This window comes from Perca fluviatilis, chromosome 13 (assembly GCF_010015445.1).
Source record: "Perca fluviatilis chromosome 13, GENO_Pfluv_1.0, whole genome shotgun sequence".
Classification (NCBI taxonomy): Eukaryota; Metazoa; Chordata; class Actinopteri; order Perciformes; family Percidae; genus Perca; species Perca fluviatilis.
Window position 1 is genome coordinate 4,878,176 of NC_053124.1, and position 10,000 is coordinate 4,888,175.

A 10,000-nucleotide genomic window follows, 5' to 3' on the forward strand; every position below is an offset into this window, starting at 1 on the left:
AAACTGACATCTTCCACCCACCCCCTGTGTTTTACCTTCACTGTGCTCCGACTAGTGGAAGAACAGGAATCAGTAGATTCAATGATTTCTGTCATTTTAACTTTTGTGCTGAGGACCACTCATGTTACTCATTGGTCTTCTACCAAGTTGACGGTCTGCCGTCGGTCCTAGTTGCCTTCGTCGGCCTGTTTTTGGGGCCGCTGATTGTCTGCGTCGGCTAATTCATCTGATTGGCTGTTCAGCTTGGAAGCAAGAGTGAGGAAAACAAACAAACGACTGTGACAGGCACACACAAGGCTCCTTTGATTTTTCATCTCATCTGATCAATCCAATACACATAAGAGCTGCCAAACGGATCAAAGATTATGTTTGAGTGTTACTTCTGAAAAACGCACAGTTTTGAACTATTGGAATAACTATTTTTGCACATTATGTCCACAAAATGGCAAACGTAGCATACAAAAAGATATACATAACTACTTTCTTAGGCATATTTATTCCAACATGTCTTTTAAAAGATCTCTACATACCTACACATTAAAAAATAAACTAAAATTGAATGAAGTAATATCCTACACCGTGATATTTAAGATAAAGACTGTAATAGACCTCTCTCTGCGCCCTCTGCACCGCTAAACAATTAGCCCCATAGCAAGCAAGCAAGTAGCTTACCAGCCAGCCGGCCAGCCTCTAAATTAGTAAAATGTAAAAACTTAATGTTTAATTCTCACGCTCTTGTCAAATCTAAGGAAAGTACATTGCTATCGCCAGATGAGTGACATATTTGTTTGGCTTATTTTATGGTAACCAGTGTATGATGAAGGCATGTTGGGTGGAGGAAATTAGCAAGCTAACATTAGCTAACGAGCCAGTAGCGGGACATTTGGTCGCTCCACTCCCACTGTAGAGAGACTTCTTTGCCGAGAGAACGGATGGACAAGCCTTTTTTCCTTGTTTTTTTCTTCTTCTTTTTTTTTTTCACTAACGAGCCTGTCACCAATCTCCCCTTTTGTTTTGTACAACATAGTAACATAATAAATAAAAATATATCGTTTTGAATATACATAAATAATGAATAAAAAAAGGGTGTTCTTGATTTTATTAAAATAATTTTAAATGGATTTGATTGGTTTGTCAAAACTGATGCGGTTAAAACAGAAATTGACATGCAGCCTGCATCAGCCTGTCACGCGGGGAATTTGGTTGAGAATAGGTATCTTAATCTAGAGATCTAGAGAGAATTAGTCTGTGCATGTATGGCGTTTCCTTAATGTTAATCAACGACCACCAAGGTTGGAAGAAAGTAACAATGACGGTGAAAGTACAGGGTGTAACGTTAGTTCTGAAGTTGTCACTGCCAAAGCTAGCATTAGCCACCACATCGGTGCTGCCAGCTGACACTGTAACCCAAAGCAAGGGTCTTCATCACAGGTGGCAGAACCAGGGGATCTCGGCGTTGAGAAACCAAATCAAATTGTCCTGAAAACTTTTCCTGCACGCTTGTTCCCAGGCAAAGTAAGAACATTCAAAGCGCCTGGTATGGTAGCAGAAGCTGGCTGGCTCTACTAACGGTGTATTTTATGCTGGCTCCCTTTAGCCTGATAACCTGAGAACCGAGGCTGAGGTAAAACAAACACCCTCAAAAACACCCAAAATGTAATAAAATGTAACGTTAATACTATGATTAAGATGCTTAATGATTGCCAAGGCCTACATTATTCTCCCTGTTTTTATTTTGTATCGCAATATTGTATGATTTAGGCTAACGCAATTATCCCTCTTTGTATACGCTGTAGATAGTTGTATGTTGAAAATTAAGTCACTCTGCTGTTATGCTTTTTTAATACCAAATTAAAGCTGCAAGCAGCGTTGGACGGGCCCTGGCTCCTCTGTGCTCATCGGGGTTACTGGCGGACGCCGCTCCTTGCGACGTGCATGAGCGCGGCACTCAGACACTACAAATCGTCACCAATGAAAAGGGAACTCCCTGTTGAGTTCAATGATACCTCACGCAACACACGTCATACAGTTCATTAGCTGTGAAAGGGGGCATGGCCAAAGCATAGGAGTCAGGGTAAACCTTTACCAATAAAAAAGGAAGTCTCTGCTGAGTTCATTGATACCTCACTTAAGATTCTACCTTAAACGACTCACAAGTTATTTAAAGGGGGCGTGGCTTAAGCATAGGGGGGCGGGGTCAAACCATCAACAATGAATAAGGAACTATTTGAGTTCATTGATACCTCGTAAAGGTCACCAGTTATGAAAGGGGGCGTGGTTAAGCATGGGGGGCGGGCCAAACCATCACCAATGAAGAAGGAACTCTCTGCTGAGTTCAATGATACCTCACACAAGGGTCTACATCTAACGGGTCATACATTATGAAAGGGGCGTGGCTTAAGCATAGGGGGTGGGCCAAACCATCACCAATTAAAAGGGAAGTCTCTGCTGAGTTCATTGATACCTCATAAAAGGTCACCAGTTATGAAAGGGGGCGTGGTTAAGCATAGTGGGGCGGGTCAAACCATCACCAATCAAAAAGAAACTGTTGAGTTCAGTGATACCTGACACAAGACTCTACCTTAAATGGTTCAAAAGCCATAAGATGGGGGCGTGGCCTAATTACATGGGCGTGGTTAAAGTATAGGGGGCGGCTCAGTATCACATGTAGACCACACATAAGTTTCATGTAAATCGGATGATGTTTGTCATATAAGGTGGATTTCCTGTTGCCAGCCCCGAGCTATGACCAAAAGTCAATTTTGGCCTGTAGATGTCCTCAGGCCTGGACTCTTGTCAAACGTGAGAAATTTCGGGCAGATATGACAATGTACACTAAAGTTTCAACAACTTCTTGGTTCATCGATAAATGCTCAAAATGGCTGTTTGACGAAAAGTTTTTCTTATAATAACTTTTCATCTATAAGGTGTTGAGATGGTACAAACCAAATCCATCGGATGAAATCTCTAGGAGGAGTTCGTTAAAGTACGACATGTGGAAATGGCGAAAATTGCAAACATTTTCAATTCTTTCAATTCAAAATGGCGGACTTCCTCTTGGTTTTAGGGTATGGCTCCAATGAGCTTTTTTGTACGTCTTGACATGCTACATATGTGTACCACGTTACCACTCGTTAGTCTACGTTAAATACTGCAGGGGCTACATTTTTTTAAGTTTTGTAGGGGGCGCTAGCGAGCCATTTTTGTGCGCCTATTCCCGAAACCCTTAAAATACGTACGTTTTCACCGGGCTTGATGCAATCGCCAATTTTGGTGAGTTTTTGAGTATGTTAAGCCCCTCAAAAAGGTGAGTCATTTGCCGGAAGAATAATAATTCCTTCAGTTTCAATAGGGCCGTCGCCGCTGTCAGCGCTCAGGCCCTAATAAAATCTGTTAAATATGTAGACCTGTATGAATTCATTCAGTGCTCATTTGGAAGATAATTAAGATAATGTTACATGATGAGATTTATTTAAAGGGGTGATAGAATGCAAAACCGATTTTACCCTGTCATAGTTGAATAACGACAGTTCGGTGGGTAAATAGGACATACATAGAAGCTCAAAATCCCATTGACACCCCTTTACTATGAAAATCTCATATTTTGAAACTGCCGCTGAAAACGGGCGAATCCCAACAAAGCTGGAAGTTGACGTCAACCTGTATTAAGAGAACGGTCACGCCCCAACATTTACATAGGCTACACAACTGACCTGAGATCAGGTAGTTTTCTGAATCTAGCTAGGTCACGCAGATCTCTGTTATTCCATTACAAAATTCACTTCTGAAACTTTTTTATGCGAGAAATCAACCATATAAAGCTCAAATATGGGCCCGCTTTACGAAAAAGGATGGCTATTTGCAAATTTTCTCCGACTGTGGTGCCGGGAGTTTAGTGCCGGTGTTGGTGCTGCCTGGGTTGCTACATCGCCGCCCTGACCGCAGTGTCAGCGAGCTTGTTACGCCCGCAATCTTTTACCGCAGCCCGCAGGTTCCAGTTAATCTTATAATGGGTATGTGTGTTGAGTTATTTAAACAAACAATCGGGGAAATAAAGCCTCTTGTCCGCGAGTCTCATTGATAGAGCCGCGGTGAGATGGAGTCCATCAATGAGAGCTAGCTAGCCTCCTCCTAACTCTGACATTCACAAAAATACATTCAATTGAAATCCGAAATCGGACGTGAGTGTTAGCTAAGCTTTGTAAGACCTTGAGGAACCTATAATATTCATGCCGTGACGAAATTCAAACTGTAAATATACTTGCGAAAGTGAGCAAGCTGCGATATTTCCCCATTGTAATGAATGGGACATATAGCAAACAGCTGCTCCACCTACAAAGACGCCTTGCGTTCATAAAAATGCCTTAAAATCAAATCGGACACAACTGTTAGCTTTATAAGACATTGGGGAATGATGTTGTATAAGTGGCGTGACGAAATTCAAACTGGAAATATAATTTAGTTATGGCAAAAGTGTAGCTAGCTAGCTGCGGTATTTCCCCATTGTAATGAATGGGACATATAGCAAGCAGCTGCTTTCCTACAAAGATGCCTCGCGTTCATAAAAATGCCTTAAAATCAAATCGGACTACGGTTAGCTTTATAAGACATTGGGGAATGATGTTATATAAGTGGGGTGGCGAATTCCAAACCGTAAATATATTAGTTATGCCGGCAGCTGGCCGCGAGGCCCGTAGTGCAGTATCCACAAAAGGTTGACTTTCCGCTGGGTATGGAGCCCAGCAGGCTGCCGCTTTCTCGTCAGACTGTGTGGAGCTCCTAAAGTCCGATCGTCTTACCAAATTTGCAATTAGCCATAGCCAATTTTTTTGTAAAAACGGCCCATATTTCAGCTTTATATAGTTGATTTCCCGCTAAAAAGTCTCAGAAGTGAATTTGGTAATGAAACATTGCAGTGTCTGGAATATGAGATTCTGTCGGCTTCTCTAATGTATGTGGTGTGGGGATTCAAACCAATAAGCTTCAATTAAGCGTCTCTAATGTGTGGCAGCGGCTAAACCAGCCCGAAAGAAGCGCTCATCTAAATATTCATGACCATACCATATTTGGAAGAAAAGCTCTTGTTACAAATAGGGCCAAAACACAGGGATGCATAAGGGCCAGTAAAATATCAACCAGGCCATTTTCAGCCCAACCAATGTTACATACCCCATTAGGAGACCATAAGGAACAGTGTGAAATACCCTATATAATCATTCTATCACCCCTTTAATTTGTGTCCCCCCGAAAAAATAATAGCATGCCCGTCCGTGAATTTGTGTCTGGCGCCGGGTCTGCATCTTCCGGTACTGCTGTCTACCCAGCGGGGAGTGAAGCAGAGGGACCATAGGCTCTGTTCGGTTCTGCCGCTGCTGGCTAGAGCCAACACTGTTTTGTTGTGGGTATATCATAGCAAAGGTATCCGGTTTCCCTTGTGGTGTTTAATGATGAATAGATTACTGCCGCCTGCTGGTATGGGGAGTTATTTCATTGCACGCATGCGCAAAACGTACGTGGTACTTGGCAGTCGGCTGTAGTCTGTGCGGTGTGTTCCATTGCAAATTTTTGGCACAGATAAAGGCGACGAGGGCCGACGCCACAGGTGGCTGTCGTCAGCGGTAGTTGGCGGCCGTCAGCTTGTTGTGTCAGGGCCTTTAACCAGTCGACCAGTCTGTAGGCATTTAGCCGAGCAGGTCTTCATGCCAAATGCTGTTGTACAGTATACCCCAGTGTTTAGTATTATCAATTAGTAACACTTGATAACTTAAGAACTCAATATTCATTACCAATACTACACTCATTTGCAGGTGAAGATTTTTGCTAAAGCCCAGCTCTTTGGGGAGGGAAGTGCTGTGGTTGAAATAAACGCATAGTTTACCGATTCACATGTAAAAATAAATATGTTGGCTCTATACATGCTAAAAGTATTGTTTTTTTAAATCCAGTCTGGTGGGTTTAGCACCAGCGACGTCAGAGCTGTTTCTGGTTAAACAGAAAGGTCTTAAAGAGGTTTTAAAAAGGCCTATCTCTGTAGGGAAAAATTTGACGATTCACGTTTGCCCCATAGTAGTACACACAAAAACATAGGAAAATACGGTCCAGGTTGAAAAACCCGAAATTACCCTTTAAAGAATAGGTGTCCCATCTGAAACAATCTTGTTATCTCAGGATAAGTAATTTTAAAGTGTTATCTTCAGAAAACTAAATAATTTATTTTACTGGACAGTGCAAGAATAGGTGGGAAACGGATAAAAAAAAATCTTATTAAGTTTGGTTTTGGAGTAATGCAGTCTGTGTAAGACTTTAAATTAAATGAATCCGTATCTACAAGTAATGGAGCATCTCTGTATATCGTTCTAACCTTCCTCCCACAGTTCATCTGCCAAAACTGGGGCCAAAACTGTGCAAAATTGTATCATCCGCATAATAATTGACATCACAATGCCGCAAAGGGAGGAAAATATTATTAATATATAGAGCGAACAGAAGTAGACCATAAACAGACCCTTGAAGAACACCTTTACCCAATACAAGAGAGCTATATCGAACACCATCGCATTTTCTCTTATAATACAGATAATTGGAAAACCATCTAATCTAAACCAATGGAGGACAGTTTGTTTAATAAAATATTATGGTCAACAGTGTCAAAATCATTAGCTTTAGCAATGAAAATAGCACAGTACTGACTGTTATCAAGACAATTCCAAATTAAATTTTTTAAAGGGGTGATAGAATGCAAAACCGAGTTTACCTTGTCATAGTTGAATAACGACAGTTTCGGTGGGTAAATAGGACATGCATGGAACCCCAAAATCCCATTGACACTTCTTTCCTATGCAAATCTCACAATTTGAAACTGCCTCTGAAAACGGGCAAATCCCAACAAAGCTAATAGTTGATATCAACTCGGTGGCTGTACCTTATTTGGCTTTGGTCTCTACCTTTGTCACACCCCAAAATTTACATAGCTACAGACACACTGGTCTGAGACCAGCTGGTGTTCTAAATGTAGCTCGCGCAGATCTGACACACTAGTTTAGCTGTGTATTTCCACGGGAATTACTTGAAGAAAGTTTGGAAGTTTTAGGATATTGAAAATGAACCACGGTCGTAAATGCAGTAATCCAGGCTGTACAGGGAATGCTGACACTTCTCACATTTCATCGCGGGCTGCCAGTCGTGGTGCTCCAGGTAAGCGGTAGTTGTTTTTTCAGTTACCCCAGAAAAGATGAGCGTGCGCTGGGTACAGAGCACCATGAGCTGCCGGTCGTGGAGCTCTGTCCAGTCAGCGTAGTTGGTGGTCTAGTTACCGGGTAACTGGGAGTGTGGCAGGCATGTTCCCTGATATACACTTAACCAGTGCGGAGTGACGAGTGGGAGATTCTGGACTTTTCCCCGTGGGCCGGTAGTGTTTTAGGGCAGCCCACTGCCCGCCGCAGGCTTCCCGACCACGGGCTTCCCGACCACGGGCTTCCTGGTTGGTGGCAGCGGCCACAGGGCAGCCCGCCGCACGTTTGGAAGTCAAAGACCGGGCTGTGTGTGTCTGTGTTTGTCTGTGCTGCGGGCAGCGGCATGTCTTTGTCTGTCTGTCTGTCTGTCTTTGAAAGTCTATCGGTAACGTTAACAGGCAGTGTGTGAGTCTGATGATGGAAAGCCAAAAAGGGAAACGTGGCGCTGAGAAAGTCAGACTCAATAGGAAGAAAAGGGATGGTGTTACTGGGCTGGAGCTTTGCTTGTTGTAAACCAACCTATCAGCGCGCCGCTTATCTAAATATTCATGAGCATACCATATAAGGCAGAAAACCTCTTTTTTATTCAAGGGTAATTTAATAGGGTTGCATTAGGGAGCATAGAACAGCACCCGGGCCATTTTCAGCCCAACCGATGTTACATACCCTATTAGGAGACCTTAAGGAACAGTGTGAAATACCCTATATAATCATTCTATCACCCCTTTAAGTATTGTAGCTGTAATAGTACTATGTCCTGGTCTGAATCCTGATTGCTGAGGTTTAAGGATATTGTTTGCATCCAAAAATGCCCGTATCTGTACATTAAACAAGGTTTCGAAAACTAAAACACTAGGGATTTTACCAGAAGTAAGGGATAAGTTAAATATGTGAGAAAGCGGAGAGGCACTTATTTGAGCACTGAGATGCAAGAAAAATGGATTTTGTTTTCTTAGTGCATAATTGAGTCAATGCATTAAAAACTTCAATACAGGTCTAAATGAAAATCTATTGACCAACAAGGGGGAGTTAAAGGAGTTTTCTGGTACCGGATCAACAGCATGACCAGAAGGAGCTATATTGGCTGACAACCTGTCAAATAGATAGCCAGAAGCTATGAAATGATGTTGAAAGCATCACACATATCTGCTTTATCCAAGATTACATTGTTATCCTTGCTAATCTGCAGAGGTAGAGAGGAGACAGGCCTAGTTTGCAGTGTATTCACAGTTTTCCAAAAGCTAGCTCTGTTTTCTTGACTATTAGCATGAAAAGATAAGTAATAATTAGATTTAGCTTTTCCGATCATGCTTGTACAATTATTCCACAGTTTCCTGAATTTAGACCAGTCTGCTGGGTCACTGGAACGTCTAGCTTGTGACCAGGCCGAATCTCTGGATTGTAGGGCGTCCATAGGATCAGCAGAGAACCAAGGAATAAAGCAATTTTCACTCTGAAATTCGTGTATGGTGCATGCTTCTGTGTAGAGTTAAAAAAAATTATATACACAGTCAAGCCCGGAATTATTCATACCCCTGGCAAATTCTGACTTAAAGTTACTTTTATTCAACCAGCAAGTCTTTTGTTTGACCGGAAATGACACAGGCTTCTCCCAAAAGATAATAAGACGATGTACAAGAGGCATCATTGTGGAAAAGAAATATTACTCATCTTTTATTTACATTTGAACAAAAAGTGGCATGTCCAAATTATTCATACCCTTTGCAAACTGTGACAGTCTATGGGAAAATCTAAAGTTCTATACCATTCCAAATAGTCCAAGCTGTTGTAAAGCATCCTAATTACCCTGATTCATTGGGAACAGCTGTTTTAATCAAGTCAACAGGAGAAAAACAAGCTCTCGCTGTTGGTTTGTGGACAGTCATGTCTTAGACAAAGGAGCTCATTGAGGACCTGCGGCTGCACATTGTGGCTGCTCATGAGTCAGGAAAGGGCTATAAGACCACATCTAAATGTTTTGAAGTTTCAGTGGATACAGTGCAACGTATTATTAAAAAATACAAGACGTTCCGCACTGTGAAAAATCTCAGAGGACATGGTCAAAAGTGACACCTGTGCTGGCCAGGAGGATAGTGAGAGAGGTAAAAAAAGAATCCAAGGATCGCCATCAAGGCCATCCTGAAGAATCTGGACTCTGTTGGTGGCAACATCTCAAGGCAGACAGTCCAATGGATACTACTACGGTGGCCGGGAAGTGCAATGCAACATTACAAAGAATGAAACACTTTTACAAAGCTCAAGACAAATTTACATTTTGGAAAACAAATTTACATTTTAGAAAACAAATTAACATTTTGGAAAACAAAATAACATTTTAGAAAACAAATTTACATTTTGGAAAACAAAATAACATTTTAGAAAACAAATTTACATTTCGGAAAACAAAATTACATTTTAGAAAACAAATTTACATTTTAGAAAACAAATTTACATTTTAGAAAACAAATTTACATTTTGGAAAACAAAATAACATTTTAGAAAACAAATTTACATTTCGGAAAACAAAATTACATTTTAGAAAACAAATTTACATTTTAGAAAACAAATTAACAAGATGCAAAACACTTTTACAAGTCCCGAAACAAATTTACAAATGACAGATTCTTCACGGAAAGGGAATGTACCACATACCGGAAGTGATGAGGTGTTGCGGGGTTGCTGGTGCCCAGTCCAGTATGTTTTGTTGTGAGTGAGTATATGGCGTGAATGAAGTTTATGGTGACTTTTGCGTGTGGTCGGTGTTTGGA

At 41.4% G+C, this 10,000-nt stretch overlaps 1 protein-coding gene across 1 annotated transcript in view; it reads left to right on the forward strand.

Moving 5' to 3' along the window:
* The window catches only part of sema4ab (sema domain, immunoglobulin domain (Ig), transmembrane domain (TM) and short cytoplasmic domain, (semaphorin) 4Ab), a 68,501-nt gene that overhangs the window by 1,492 nt on the left and 57,009 nt on the right, over window positions 1–10,000 (forward strand). The gene's annotated exons all lie outside the window — the stretch shown is intronic.